The sequence below is a fragment of the Sus scrofa genome, chromosome 2, assembly GCF_000003025.6.
Source record: "Sus scrofa isolate TJ Tabasco breed Duroc chromosome 2, Sscrofa11.1, whole genome shotgun sequence".
Taxonomy (NCBI): Eukaryota; Metazoa; Chordata; class Mammalia; order Artiodactyla; family Suidae; genus Sus; species Sus scrofa.
Genome location: NC_010444.4, coordinates 73877765 through 73893593, shown reverse-complemented (window position 1 = coordinate 73893593; position 15829 = coordinate 73877765). Strand labels below are relative to the sequence as shown.

Here is a 15829-nt window from a genome sequence, read left to right as displayed (position 1 = left end):
ATTCTTAACCCACTTTGCCACAGTGGAAACTCCCCCAAATGTATTGCTGAAAAGTTACTTTTTAAGGACATAGAGGATTTAGTCTATCCATATCTATCTTTTTTTTTTTTCCTTTTTCTTTTGAGGGCTGCACATTTGGCATATAGAAGTTCTCAGGCTAGGGGTCGAATTGGAGCTGCAGTTGTCAGTCACTGGCCTCCGCCACAGCCATAGCAGCTCTTCGACCTACACTGCAGCTTGTGGCAGTGCTGAATCCTTAACCCACTGATCGAGGTCAGGGATCGAAACTGAATCCTTATGGATACTATCTTGGGTTCTTAGTCCACTGAACCACAAGGAGAACTCTCATTTCTATCTTTTATGCATCAGACTAGCCCTTAACGGAAGCTGGAGGGGGTTTTTGAAAAGCATGGGATATTTCTTAGCTCCACACCTTACCCATTCTGGGAAGGTGGAGACCAGTTAGAAACCAGCTAGCCCTGCGTCATCTAAGGCCGGTGCCAGAGGGCCTGCCGGTCTGTCTTAGGGACAGATGCCCCAGCCCTTTGTGAGATCTGTACCCGTCTGCAAAGATTTGAAAACCAGGACAAGTAGGTTGAGTTGTTCCCAAGTTAATTCGTCTGTCCATTGGAAAATTCTGAGAGTGTGTCCTTTCTGCTTTACCTAGGACACCTTTTAATTAAATGACAGTGATTATAGTTTCTCCCTAACAGCTTGTTATGAAAACATTCAAACAGAAAAGTTGAAAGAACTGTTTCATGAACCCTCAAATATACTTGCTGTCTGGGTTCTACAGCTGTGAAGTTTATTTACATAAACAAAATCGGAAAGCTGAGAACCTATTTAGGACCCTCGGTTTAAAAAATTCCAGTAGTTCCCATTTTGGCTTTTCTGGTTAAGAACCCGAGATAGTATCCTTGAAGATGTGGGTTTGATTCCTGGACTTGTTCAGTGGGTTAAAGATTTGGCATGGCTGCAACCTGTGACTTAAGCTGCAGATGTGGCTTGGGTCCGATGTTGCTGTGGCTGTGGTGCAGGATGGCAGCTGCAGCTCCGATTTGAAGTTCCAGCCCAGGAGCTTCCATATGCCGCAGGTGTGGCCCTAAAAAGAAAATAAATTAATAAAAATTTAAAGAAACTCCAGGGTCTAGGAGCTTCCCTGTGGGTTATGGATCTGGTGTTGTCACTGCAGTGTCTTGAGTTGCTGCCGAGGAATGTTTTGGTTCCTGGCCTGGGAATTTCTACGTGCTGTGGGTGTGGCCAAAAAAGTCCAGAGCCTATTGAATCCAATCAACTGGAATTCACTGTGTTATAGGACAAACTAGGAAGTAGAAAAAGAAAGGTTTTGAGGTAGGGGGATCCCTTCATGACGGCATTTTTTTTTTTTTTTTTGGTCTTTTTTTAGGGCCACACCTGTGGCATATGGAAGGAATTCCCAGGCTAGGGTTCCATATCAGTAATGCTGGATACCTAACCCACTGAGCGAGGCCAAGGATTGAACCCAAGTCCTCATGGACACTAGTCAGGTTCGTTACCTCTGAGCCACAACGAGAACTCCCATGATTGCCCTTTTTTCTCTTTTTTGCTTTTTAAGGCTGCACCCACGGCGTATGGAAGTTTCCAGGCTAGGGGTTGAATCAGAACTATAGCCACGGGCCTATGCCACAGCCACAGCTACGCAGGATCCAAGTTGGGTCTGTGAGCTATATACCACAGCTCACGGCAATGCTGGATCCTTAACCTACCGATCAAGGCCAGGGATCGAACCCTTGTCCTCATAGATACTAGTGGGATTCGTTTCCATTGAGCCACGATGGGACTCCCCCTTGATTGCACTTTGACACTGTATTACTGCTACCAAATTACATGTCAGTTCCCCCCTGCCCCCCCGCAGTTCAGGGTGTTCCATGGGAGCAGTTACTACTTCCTATTTTTTAAGTTAAATTTTAACTGCATGAGGAATATCCAAATATGGCCCCATGAGAATGTATAACACACTAGAACAGATGGAAGTCCTTACCAATTACCCTTTTTACCAATGCAGATCCCTCCTCTCCCCAAAGATTTAGTTTTCTCAGTTTAGGGGTGGCCTTGTTTTGCGAGGGGCCACAGGTATGTGCCCTTAGAAACCACACAGCATTATTTGCTGAAGGTTCATTTCCATAATGTTCTGTTCAGAAATTTGGACCATTCTGCAGCTCTCCATGGCTTGTAGACATCATTCTCTGACTGTACCTGTAGATCTACTTCTTTTTTATTCTTTTTTTAATTTTAATTTTTTTGGCTGTACTGGTGGCATGTGGAAGTTCCTGGGCTGCGACCCAAGCTGCTGCAGTGACAACCCCAGGTCCTTAACCCACTGAGCCACAGGGGAACTCCAATCTGTTTTTAATTGCTATAAAGTTAAAAGTATTCTAAAGTACCCAGTGCCACAGGCTGCTTATTTCCTAGAGAGAGATATTTAGAGCAAAATACTGGGAACAATTAGGTACAGTGCTGCAACATCATCCTTGAACTGGCAAGCTGTGAGCTTGGGAGACTTTCTCAGGGTACATGACCTTCAGGAATAGAATGTAGTTACACTTACCGCCTTATAAATCAGTTGCCTGTTTTACACTCCTGCCAGCGAAATGTGAGTGTACCCACTCTACTGCCTGACCGCAATTAATCACCGAAACGATGTTAATGATACACCTTAGCTAAATGCTCACTTTGTGAAGTGACATGGTCAAATTTTACGTGCCTGTTTTCACTTAACTCGTGCAAACTTCCCAGGATAGGAGCAGACCGTGAGGGGGTGTATCACCATCATATCCTTTTCACCGGAGAAAACAAGCCCAGTGAGGTTACTTTGCTCGAGGCCAACCAGTGAGGCACCTGGGCCCAGCTGAGCTTTGAACTGGTCAGGAAGCAGCGAACTCCTCTCGTCCTTCACGTTTTAGGGAAGGTTACCTCATTTTTAGGGGACGTCACCTAATTTTAGCAGGGAGGCCTTGCGCCTTTGCAAAGTTGTATTGTTTGTGATGGAAATGAACTTTTTTTTGAAGGGTCTGGAGGAAAGGAGAGACAGGGGCGCTTCCTGCTTGACTTTTATTTCTCCAGTTCTCCTCCTTTACAAATTGAGTTTTGTTCGTGCTATGTTTCCTAACTCCGGACTTTGCGAAGTGGAGAACGCGGCTCCCAATTTCCGGCTCCGGGTCTCGAACCCACCGCTACGACTCCCAGGCGGGGTGCTGATGTTGTGCTGGGTCTCACGTACTCAGCTGCAGCCTGATAACCAAGGCGGGGCCCGGGCCGTGATTGGCACTCGCCCCAGCCAGTCCGCTCTTGGGGCTGATCCAGTAAGCCAATATTCTCTTGCCCCCGTGCGGTCGTTGGGCGGTCCCCTAGGCGTCCTTGTCAATCCGAGGCCTAGGGCCGTCGCGTTGGTCGCGGCCTCTTGCCTGGCGTGCTCAGCCTGCAATGAGAACCGAGCCGGTCAGCGGGCACGTGGGTGGGCGCCGGCGTGTCCCGGCCGGCAGGCCAATGGCGAGGCGAGACCGGCGCCTGCGCCCGCCCAATAGAGGCGCGCGGGGGGCGGGCCGTGAGGTGTTGATGGGCCCGGTGGAGGGGAGGGGCGGAGCTGTCAGCGTCAGCCAATGGGCGTGCGGGCGTGGGCTCGGGGGCCAATGGCAGCCGGGGCGGAGCTGGAACGCAGCCCTATAAGCCCCACCCGGGGCGCTCACGGAGGGCTCGGCCGCCAGCGACCGAGCGGGGCCCGGCCCGAGCGGGCCTGGGGGTGCGACGCCGAGGGCGGGGGAGCGCGCGCCGCTGCTCCGGACCGGGCCGCGCGCGCCGCCTCAGGTGAGCCCGCGGGGAGGCGGCCGCCGCGTCCGAGCGCGGGCCCCGCTGCGGCCGCCGCCGTCCCCGCGCCGCGCCCGGGGCTGCGGGCGGGCGGGCGCCCGGGACTCGAGGCCCAGGCCTCGGGCGCGGCCTGCTCGGGCCGCAGCCGCCGCGCTTTGTCCCGGCCCGCGAGGCGGTTGGGGGCGTTAACCGCTTGGCCCCGGGCGCCCGCCGGACCTCGGGCGGGGGCGGTGCGGCTGGACAATGGCGGGGCCGGGGGCGGGAGGCGGGGGCGCCCTGCCCGGGCCAGGGGCGCGCGGGGGCTGGGCCAGGGCGTCCCCGTCGGCCCCGCACAAAAGATGACAGCGTGGGTGGCCCGGCCCGGCTGGCCCTGCCTGGCAGGGCCCTCCCCTTCTATTATTCACAACAATCCTAATGATTTAAAAAATAATAATAAAGAGAAAGAAAGAAATCCCAGGCCCTGGGTGAAGCCCGCCTGCATTTCCAGCCCTTTGGGCACCGGTGGGGTTAATGAGGCGCTTCCCAGTGGTGCCCCCCCGAAATGTCCATCATTGCATCCCACCCATCTCCCCGAATCAACCCGCCGTTCCATCGCGGCTTCCAAACTCGTCCCCCATTTTCCTGAGCCCCCCTAAATAAGCATGCAACCTGGATTTTTTTTTTTTTTAATGTATCCAGTTGCTATGCATATAGCAGCTTACAGACGCGTGCCCTCAGTGCCTCACCCTGCCGGCCCGAAAGCCATCTCGAAGCCCCCCTTCTCTGTAGAAATAAATCGTAGAGTCCCTCCCGCGGAGACCCCTTGGGCTGTCCCATCCAGCCTCGTGGGAGCTGGGGGACGGATTCATTCTGAAAGGAACCTACTCCAGATCTGCTGGGGCCTGGGTCTCCACCCAGTGGGCGCGATGACACCAGGCAGAATGGGATGCACCTCCGTGGGGCCACATGGAAAGGTTTTACAGAGGATTTTCTTTCCCCTGGGGGCAGGGGAGACATGGACTGTGCCTTGGTGTGTCCCATCTGCTTGGTCGGGGGAGGATGCTTTTGTTTTAATAATTCAGGTGCACCTGGGGAACTGTTTCCCGAGTTATGAAACTATTGAGAAGGTTGTTCTGTTCAGTGGAGCCCAGTGATCCCATCCTGTAATGTGTGAAGAGTGTGTCCTTTTTTCCCCATGTGTTTCTATCAAAGGCATTTATTCAGCCAGCTCCTTTGGGTCAAACTGGGTGCCAGCAATGTCTTAGGGTCTGAGAATGCCTGCCCCCTCCTCTGCCTCGACAGCCATTTATCCCGCTGTCCCCAGGCTGGAGAAAGCCCCTGAAACGGTCTCTTTACATGACTTCTGTGGGCTTTCCTTGTCGCAAGAGCTGATGACTCCCCTAATTCTCAAATAATAGCTTCCTTCTGAGGCATCAGGATAGCTTATCAACTCATGGGTCAGCCTTCTCTCTCCACCCTTGCAAGAACAGTGGGCAGCCGCTCTGTCTTTGCAGTTAGTTTGTTTTTTGGAACCCCAAAGGACGGAATGTGAAAGTCTGGAGTCAACTTGTGCTGATCTGAGTGGAGGGTTTCTGAAACTCGCCGGCCCTCTTTCTGTGTTTCTGATTGGATGCTGGGCAAATCATGATGCTCCCCATTCGTGCCGGGGGCACCTCCTCGGTCAGACTGCTCTGCCCTGGGGGAGGGCAGTGCCAGGAGCAGAGGTGCAGTTGCTTGAATGCTCCCAGGTTTTGTGGCGATTCCAGCAGATACAGTGTCACATGCTGTGTGTGTGTGTGTGTGTGTGTGTGTGGGAGAGAGAGAGAGAATGAGTGTGTAGTTGTTGAGAGGAAATGTATATAGGTCTTAGTAACAATTGATTCTGATCCTTGTCGCTTTGGGGAAGTGGGCTGCTAAGGAGATGTTAAATACTAGAGCTTAAAGGTATGGCTGATCGGTCATTCCCGACTCCGCCCTGCCTTTGTTGTACTTTTCTGCGTCCTAGGAAAGACCCTTCCCCAGTCCCTCTGGGGCTGTTGGGGGCCCTCTCTGCCCCTGTCTCCCACCCCCGCTGCTCTGCTTGACCCCGCGTTTCTCCGCCTCCTCTGCTGGCTTCTGGCCCCTGCCCTCTTGTGCCCTGCCCCTTCCCCTGGCTGGCCCGGCAGAGCCTCAGTCCTTGCGTCCATCCCACACTCACCTGGCCTGGGGATGTTGGGTTCGTTGAGCACTGGGGCAGGTTTCGTGGAGTCTCTAACTTCGGGGGGCTTTGGGTCTAGTGGGGGAAGGGGAGGGATGGGTGTCTAGGGCTGTGGGGCACAGCTGTGCTGGCGAGGTGGAGGCCTGGCTCGGGGTGGGCAGTACGGCCCACAGTGTGGGCAAACAAGCATTTCTGGGTGGCTCTCTTCCCCGGAGTCCAGAAGTGTGGTGGACAGGCTCCAAGCTGTGAGACCTTGTGCCCATCACTTGCTCAAGAGCAAAGGTGGAGGGGTGGGGGTCACTAAACTTTCCCAAGCCTACTAGGAAGCTGGGGTGGGGGAAAGCAGAGGAACTATGGGCCATTGCCTGACCATGAGGGCCCTGCAAAGCAGCTGTGAGGTCACCCCATGCTTCTCCAACAGCCTGGGCCTGGTTCCTGGCTGTGCTCCAGAGACCTGCTCCAGGGCTGCTCAGTGGGGACTCACTGCCACGGTTCTTACCTGCCCCAGTCCTGGTCCCTTGCTTCTGGCCTGAGTACCCAGAACATCAGCCAGGCGGGGAAAGGGGCTGAACGTGAACTCCCTTTTGACCTGTGTTCTTGGTGGGGTTCCTGAATGCCTGTCCTCCCCTCCATTCCCCAAACGGAATCTGAGAGACCTGGGTTCAGATCCCTCCTCTGGGTCAAGTCACTTCATCATTCTGGGCCTCGGTTTCCGCATCTGTATGATGGGTGTCATAAGAGCCCATCCTCGGTTATTGAGGAGATCAAAGGAGATGAAAGTCACTGAAGTGCTTCTCATGATGCCGGGGCGCTGAATTCTTCCTGCTCTCAGGGTCCCTCCCTACTCTGCCTTGTCTACATCCAAGCCCAGGTTGTTCTCTGGGGATGGCGGGCACGTCCCAGGCACTGTGAGGTGTTGAGCAGCATCCCTGACCCCCTATCCCATTGATGCCAGTAGTAACCCCTCCCCCCTAGTTGTGACAACCACAATGTCCTCAGACAGCAACCAGTGTCCCCCAGGCACACAGTTTTCCCCAGGTGACATCCCTCTCACTTAACCTCTAACCCCACAGCAGCCTGGTATTTAGCCATGACCCTGATCCGCCTCAAGTTCTGGGTCCCTCTGTCCCCTTCCTCTTTGCCGCCCCATTTAAAAGGGAGGGGCTCACATTTGCAGGCTCTCATTTCCAGCCACCCTGGGGCCAGCCAGGCGTGGTGTGGGGGGGTCTCCGAAGCAGGGCCCCTACCCAGGCTCCCAGGATCTGGAATTGCAGTGGGCAGGCTTAGAGCTGTGTGAGCTGCGCCTGTCAGTTGGCTTTCACAGTTTTCTTCAAGTCGGCTCCGAGGTGACTCACTCCTCATCTTCGCCTCCTCCTGAGCAGTGATGTCCGTGGTCACGGGACTGTTAATGCGCCAGCTGCAGATGCTTTTACACAGTGAAATGCATTTAACTACGATACTTAGAGTCTGTACCGCCGCAAGACTGAGACCACAGCGGATCTGTGCGTCCACGTTGTGTTTGGATGGCTCGGTTTTTGGTTACTCGCTGCTGCTTTGACTTGGCCTGTTCTGGGGCATCTCGTTGGTTAGATAAAGCGTCACAACTCGTCTGTCCATGTTCAGTCCTGCTCCCTCGAGGGGCTTTTACAGACTGGAAAAACGGCCTTCCTTTGCTCAGGGCCCTCCAGTGGCTTCCTGGTGTCCTTGGGAAAAGTTGCAGACCCTTCCCGTGGCCTCTCTCTTCTGTCCTCCGGGGTGCGCTCCTCTCCCACCATCCGCGACCCCTCACTCCTTTGCCTCCTCCCTTGGGTCAGAAACCACTTTCCCTGCCTCCTCTTCTCTGCCTCAGGGCCTTTGCATGTGGTGTGCCCTCTGCCAGAACACTGTTCCCTCAGGTCTCCCCCCAGCTGGCTCCTTGTCATTCAGGTCTCTGCTCAGAGACACAGTCCCTGACCCTCTGCCTAAATTCACCCTTCCGTCCACCTGCTCTCCCTAGCCTATCCTTTCTTCTTTGCATTCTGCACTACCAGAAGTGTTTATTAATCTCTTTATATATTTATAGTCTGTCTCATCCACTGAGGCAGAAGCTTTTCTTATGAAGGGTTAGAGAGGAACTATTAATGGCTTTTTTTTTTCAATCTTTTGTCTTTTTTTTTTTTTTTTGTCTTTTTGCCGTTTCTTGGGCTACTCCTGCAGCACATGGACGTTCCCAGGCTAGGGGTCTAATCGGAGCTGTAGCCACTGGCCTACGCCAGAGCCACAGCAACATGGGATCCAAGCTGCGTGTGCAACCCACACCACAGCTCCCGGGAACGCCAGATCATTAACCCACTGAGCAAAGCCAGGGATCGAAACCTCATGGTTCTTCGTTGGATTCGTTAACCACTGCACCACAATGGGAACTCCTCAATCTTTTGTCTTTTTTTTAGGGCCACAACCATGGCATGTGGAGGTTCCCAGGCTAGGGCTCGATTCCGAGCTGTAGCCACTGGCCTACACCACAGACACAGCAATGCCAGATCTGAGCTGCCTCTGCGACCTACATACAGCAAGGCTCATGGCAACACCAGATCCTTTAACCCACTGAGTGAGGCCAGGGATCAAACCCATGTCCTCATAGATCCTAGTCGGATTCATTACCACTGAGCCAAGATGGGAACTCCTGTTTACTGCTTTGCAGGTTGCAGGTGGGACAGTCTCTGTCCTGACCACTCTGTTCTGCCCTCGTAATGCAAAAGTGCGGAAGCAAATGAATGTGCCTGTGTTCTGATAAAACTTTATTTAGACACAGAAATGTGAATTTCACATGCTTTTCACATGTGATGAACTGTTTTCCTTTTTTTGATTCCCCCCTCACCCCTCCGAGTTGTTAAAATGTCAAAACCACTCTGACCTTGTAGGCCATACAGAACGGGTGGCAGGCTGGATTTGACCTTTGGGCTGTAGTTTGGGAGCATCTCTATGAGGGTGTGAGGTCCCCACTGCAGGAACAATGTGCATCTGGTCACTGCTCGTATCCCTAGCACCTAGGGCAGTTCCTGCACACAGTTGGGTGTTCAGTAAGCATTCATTTGTTGAATGAATTTCCATCTTTCGTACATCAGAGTATTTAGAATCATACTACATTTTATTTTTTATTTTTTATGGCTGCACCTGAGGCATATGGATGTTCCCAGGGCAGGGATTGAATCTGAGCCGTGGCTGTGGTAGTGCCAGTTCCTTTAACCCACTGTGCTGGGCCGGGGATTGAACTCGCACCTCCCCAGTGACCTGAGCCACTGCAGTCAGATTCTTTTTTTTTTTTTTTTTTTTTTTTTTTGTCTTTTTGCCATTTCTAGGGCTGCACCCGCGGCATATGGAGGTTCCCAGGCTAGGGGTCTAATCGGAGCTGTAGCCGCCGACCTACACCACAGCCACAGCAATGCAGGATCTGAGCCTTGTCTGTGATCTAGACCACAGCTCATGGCCACACCAGATCCTTAACCCACTGAGCAAGGCCAGGGATCGAACCGGAAACCTCATGGTTCCTAGTCGGATTCATTAACCACTGAGCCACGACGGGAATTCCTATAGTCAGATTCTTAACCCACTGTGGCATGGCAGGAACTCCTTTATTTTATTTATTTATTTATTTATTTATTTTGTCTTTCTGCCTTTTCTAGGGCCACTTCCCGCGGCATATGGAGGTTCTCAGGCTAGGGGTCTAATTGGAGCTGTAGCCGCTGTCCTACACCTGAGCCACAGTAATGTGGGATCTGAGCCGTGTCTGCAACCTACACCACAGCTTACGGCAACGCTGGATCCTTAACCCACTGAGCAAGGACAGGGATCGAACCCGCAACCTCATGTTCCTAGTCAGATTCATTAACTACTACGCCACGACGGGAACTCCTATAGTCAGATTCTTAACCCACTGTGGCATGGCAGGAACTCCTTTATTTAATTAATTTATTTATTTTTTGGCTCTACTCATGGAAGTTTTGTGGCCAGGGATTGAGCCTGCAATGACAGTGCTGGATCCTTAACCTGCTGAGCCACCAGGGAACTCACATACTCTATATTTAAAAAAAGTAGGTCCTGGTTGTTTTAACGAAATTTAAAGTGCAGGGAATGTAAGAAAATTTTCTGGGAGTTCCCTGGTGGCTTAGCAGGTTAAGGATCTGGCATTATCACTACAGTGGCACAGTTTCATCCCTGGCCCAGGAACTTCTTCATGCTGAGGAAACAACAACAACAACAACAAAAGAAAGAAAGAGGGAGTTCCTGTTGTGGCTCAGCTGAAACGAAGCTGATGAGTATCCATGAGGATGCGGGTTTGCCCTGGCCCCACTCAGAGGGTTTCGGATTTGGCATTGCCCTGAGCTGTGGTGCAGGTCGCAGACAAGGCTTGGATCCTGTGTTGCTGTGGCTGTGGTGTAGGCCGGCAGCAGCAGCTCCGATTCGACCCCTAGCCTGGTAACTTCCATATGCCACACTTGGGGCCTTTAAAAAAAAAAAAAAGGAAAAAGAAAAGAAAATATTCTGACCTCATCCACCAAAACAATCTCAAAATTGAGAAAAGAGTAGATTTAAACAGGGGCAAATATTTCATCATTGGCAATGCCCAGCCATTCTTGATGCCCCCTTGGTATTGCACCCCACCAGGCACCAGAAGATTGGGAAAGAGTGTTCTGGGCCTAAGAAGTTTGTTTTGACCCAACAGAGGGTTTAAAAGGAAGATACTCTTTCCCAATCGTTTTGTTTTGTAAGCATCTGACCCAGCCTTTTTACCAGCGCCAGCGCCCCTTCAGAAGGGGCAGCGTAGTCCTGGTAGGAGGTTTCTGCGGCCACGCAGCCACAGACCTGCACAGGGACACTCAGGAAGAGGTGGCCTTTGCGGATATGCGAGTTCAGCTTTGCGGGGTGATCAGGCCTGCCTCTGTAGGGTGTGGGGATTGTGCTGGCTGCGTGTCCTTGGCCTTGCTCCTCCACGGCGACTGTTGGGAGCGGAGACTGGCTGAGCATGATTTCTGAGCCAGTCAGATCATTAGCTTCTTAGATTTGGGTCTGTCCCAGGAACATTCTGACTTGTCAAGGAAGCATACCTTAATTTACAATCGTGCATTCTCTAGCTAATTGAAATAAACAATCTGGAGAGGGTTACTCAGAACCTCTTGGCTTTGCAAAGTTGCTGTCCTTTTACTTTTTTCTTTTTTTGCTTATCTCTGTCTTTCTCTGCCTCTCCATTGTCTCTCCCTTCCTTCCTCTTTCCCTCCCCGCTTTTCTTTTCTCATCCCACTTCAGTGGCTCCCGTGGATGCAAGGATACTGATGAAGAGTTTGCATTGCTGTCTTTGCCCCATGGCTGATCTGTGGCTCTGGCAGTGGTCACTTGGAATCTCTCTGAGCCCTTGGCCTTGGGTATGTTTGTTCAGTGGACAAAGAATAAGAATCAGAAAGCAGGAGTTCCCTGGAGGCTCAGTGGGTTAAGGACTCCGTGTCGTTACTGCTGACTCTGGTTACTGGTATGGTGTGGGTTTGACCCCTGGTCTGGGAACTTTTCCATGCCACAGGCGCGGCAAAAAAAAAAAAAAAAAAAATATGTGTGTGTGTGTGTGTGTGTGTGTATATACACACATATATACACACACATGTATATATATATACACATGTATACACACACATGTATATATATACACACACACACACACACACGTATATATATATACAACATACACACACATGTATATATATATACACATATATACACACACATGTATATATATATATCGGAAAGCAAAGCACCAAGAGCTGCTGCGTCCTGCATGGGTCTCTGGGTGCAGAGCAGAATTATAGCTGACGTAGGTTTGGCCCCAGTTGCCGGGACTAGTGATCACAGTTCCTTTTCTCAGACAACCCGTACGGGGAGGAAAGGTGATGTGTGAAGAGGTGATCTGGGGGTAGGGTAGGCAGGCCTTGTTCCAGGACCCATTTCCTTTCCATGTTTGCAGTTGCCCCCAAGAGAGGGCACCTTTGGGACAGGTAGGGGCAGAGGTAGGCCCCCTTTGGTGGTATCATGGCTGCTTGCTTGGGTCTCAGGGGAGAGGATGCATGGAAGATGAGCTGGCAGGGGATCCGGAATTTTGCTTTGTGCAGAAGAAGGAGAGGATGGATCCTGGAGGCCTCCTTTAAGCGAGAGCCAGCAGGCGCAGTGACGACAGGAGCTCCCCAGACCATGAGTGGGGTGGAGACAGGCTATGTGTGTGACTAGAGCTCGGGGCCCTGGCCAGTCTGGGCAGCCCATTTGGAAAGGGGCAGCCCAGGAGCTGCCCCAGGATGTGTGCGGGGCCCTGGCTGGGTGGCTGGACCGGGAGCTGCCCCTGCCCCCTTCAGATCCTTGTTCCGTCCTTTCAGGCCCCCTCCATCAGCAAGGCCAGCCCCCGTGGGCAGGCCGCCTCCCTCGGGCCTGGAGCTGCATGGATCTGATTATTTCGGTCACGAGTTGAGAGAGGCTTGCCGTCTCCAGCTTGCGTGTGAGCAAAGGCCCTGGAGTTTAAACTCCTGATTCACTGCTTCATTCCAGCTTTCTCCCCCAAGGAAGAGGAGGGAGCCGGTGGAGGACTCATTGGAGGAACCGAGTCCTCTGACACCCCCTTGGGAAGGAAGGCGTCTGGTTTCGCTGCTGAGGCGAGCGGCGTGTGGAGCCACAGGCTTTCGGGGCCGCCTGGCATCCTGGCTGCTCTATGGGCAGCCTGAGCCTCTTCTGAGCTGGAGCCCAAGGGGTAGTGTCCTCATGGAGAAACTGGCCCCCCTGCACGTCCAGCTCTCATTGCCGGACCCTTCAGAAAGAAAAGTGGTCAGAAAAGTGGTTGCATGACTGGTGGATGAGCCAGCCGCAGGTCCAGGCTTCCCGGGGTGGGGAGTGAGGGCAGAGTGGCCTCTGCAAATGTCCAGCTGTCCTCTCTGCCAGTGTCAAGGCAAAGATGCGGAATCAGGAACCCTTAAAGGCCCCTCATGTGTCTCTTGGCCTGGTGGTCAGCAGCTTGGTTTCACCAGCCACCGGGTCTAGCTTTACAGCAGACACATGGCCGTCGGACATGCGCCATGCCTCGTCCCGGCGGTGCGCGTCTGCTGTCACCCAGCTGAGGGTGACAGTAGTTGTCTAGTCTGCATGCGCATGGCCAGGTGAGCCTGCCTGTGAGGGTCACAGCCTGTAGCATGGTGGAAGCGTGGAGCAGGCCTCCCGAGAGTAACCAGATGGCAGGGGCCGGGGACAGAATTGCTGAGACAGATGCAAACCAAGTCCATGGATGCACAGGCCCTGGGGCAGCACTTGCTGGCTCTAGTGGTGGCTAGGGGGTGGCACAAGCGTGGCCATGTGGGCCGAGCCTCGTGGTCCTGGGCGAGGTGAGCAGCAGGTGGAGCAGGAAGTGGCCCTCAGGGCCGTGGTCCAGGAGACCCACCTGGGGGAGGCAGGGGAAGCCAAGGGAAGCCCCCGTGCCTTGGACACCTTTGGAACCCCCTGCGCCAGGCTTCAGGGGTGAGGGGAGGGGGCCGCAGCTCTGCCCTCGGGGGCATAGAGTCTAGTCAGTGAGGCCGGTCCAGAGTTGTTCCAGTCACAGGGGAGCCATGGAGGAGCCATAGCTGCTCAGCAGTTGGCTCCAGTGTGCTGACTGACCAGACCCTTGAGTTTTCTAGGACAGCCCCTCTTAAAATGTCCTGCTCTACATTTTTTATTTTATTTTTGGCCATGGCGTGCAGCAGCTTGATGTGGAATTTCAGTTCCCAGACCAGGGATCGAACCTGGGCTGCCAAGGTGAAAGCGCTGAATCCTAATCCCTAGACCACCAGGGAACTTCCATCCTGCTCTGCTTTTTAAAAAATATATTAAGTTGCCGTATTCATAAACCATAACATTCATCCTTTCAAAGGGGACAGTTCAGTGGTTTTTAGAACATTTACAGAGTTTTGCAATCTCACCTCTAGTAAATTCCAGACCTTTTTTGTCACCCCAAAAGGGAAGCCCATACCTGTTAGAGAGCCACTCCCCATTCCCCCCTCCTCCTTGGCAACCATGAATCTACTCTCTAGCTCTGTGACTCTGCCTGTTCTGGATGTTTCTCATCCAGGGACTCGCGTCCTCTGCAGCCTACTGCGTCTAGCTTCTCTCACTGAGCATCATGTTTTTCAGGGTTCACCCCTGTGGTAGTGAGTGTTGATGCCTGGCTCCTCTTCATGGCCAAGTGATATTCCAGTGTGTGGGTGGACATGTGTATCCACTGGCTGCTGTGGATCTAGTAATTTCTATTTCTCCCTGCCTCTTCTTTGCCCAGTCACAGAGTTCCAGGATTCCAGGGCTGCGGTGCAGAATGCTCAGCCAGCCGGGCCCCAGGGCAGAAGCCACCCAAAAACCCTTTGTGGGGTTAGATCTTGGGGGCTGGGGTAGGAGGCATCAGAGAGGAGGCCAGGGTCAGTGAGGAGCTGCTGTCACATGTGCTGCCCCGCTTGCCTATAGGAGGTGCTCAGGCCACCCTTTTTGGTCGCACAGGTTCTGGGCTCCATAGTTCAGTGCTTATGCCTGCCTCTCCGCACCCTCCTCTTCCTCCATCTGGAGCCGGGCAGGGTCCACATGGGGTGGGCTGTGCTGGCCCAGCCTTGCCTGGTGGGTCCCCAGCAGGACCTCTCCTGTGTCCACCCCAGGAGCAGGGTGGCCCTGACAACCCGCTCCTCCGGCTTGTCTGTTTCCTGTATGTTCCCTGATGGGCGGGGCCGGGCCCTCCCTGCCTTGAAGTCCACCAGGGCCAAGGCCAGAAGGGGTGTCCTGTTTCCTGCCTGCCTGGTGTGATCCCCGCCCCCGACTGGCCTGGTTGGCTGTGCTTGGTCCTTGCGTCGAGTGGAGCCGGCTCCCTGAGAGCTTCACGTGGCTCCGGATTAGACCACATGCGCCCTCCTTTCTGAGCTGCCCCCTCCCCCAGCCCCCATATGTCTGGCCAGCAGGTTTGCACACAAGCTGCCTCCTGGACTGCTTCCCTTTCCTGGCCTGCCTGGCCTTAGCCCTGACAGGGTTGTGGCTTGTGTCTTTGAAAGCAGCCACTGGGTTCTAAGCATCCTTGTAGTCTCCCCTGAGACCCTCCAACCGCCACTGAACAGAGTCCTGCAGGTGACACTTGGCTCCTGCCCAGGCACGCGTTTCCCCTCCACCTCCAGTGGATAAAGAGGCAGGCATTGCCCCCTTGCCCTTTGGGGAAGCACTGTCACCACTCTGGGCCATTTGGCAATGCAGCTGGGCTCTCTGGGGACCAGAGGGGATGGGTGGGGTGTGGCTTTGTCACAGCGCACAGCCCAGCCCAGCCAGCTCTGATCCTCCCACTGGCATTGCCGGTGTCTTCCCTGTGGGGACAGTGACATGTGTGTGATAGACTTGGCAGTCCCCTTGGCAGACACCTGGAGGATCTTGAGTGCCAGGGAGCTGTGGCCCTGGGAGGACCCCATGGGAGACAGGCAAGAACACTCATGAAATGTCACCTGGTGAAACATCAGCTTCTGTATGGTGCCCCATGCTGGGCACCAAAACAGACACTAGCAGATCCAAGACCTGAATGTGAGAACCGAAACAACCAAACCCTCAGAAGAAAACAGGCGAAAGTGTAAACTGGCAGTTTTTCTAAGGCAGCACCACCCAATAAAGATGCAGAGCAAGCCCTGTGTGTCCTTTAAAGTTTTCCAGAAGCTAAAAAAGAAGCAGGTGAAATTAATTTGAATCATGTCTTTTATTGACATTATACCCCAATATACCCCGAATGTTGTCATTTTAACGTGTAATGGTTATAAA

At 53.3% G+C, this 15829-nt stretch overlaps 1 protein-coding gene across 7 annotated transcripts in view; it reads left to right on the top strand.

Moving 5' to 3' along the window:
* Positions 3713-15829, top strand: part of KDM4B (lysine demethylase 4B) — a 143503-nt gene continuing 131386 nt past the window's right edge. For 3 of the 7 annotated variants that reach the window (XM_021084032.1, XM_021084029.1, XM_021084037.1), the window contains exon 1: positions 3728-3843. The gene's annotated coding sequence lies outside the window, so the exon portion shown is untranslated. Of the gene's footprint in view, positions 3844-15829 lie in introns of all 7 variants that reach the window. The other 4 variants (XM_021084033.1, XM_021084030.1, XM_021084034.1 and 1 more) reach the window with 3 other exon arrangements.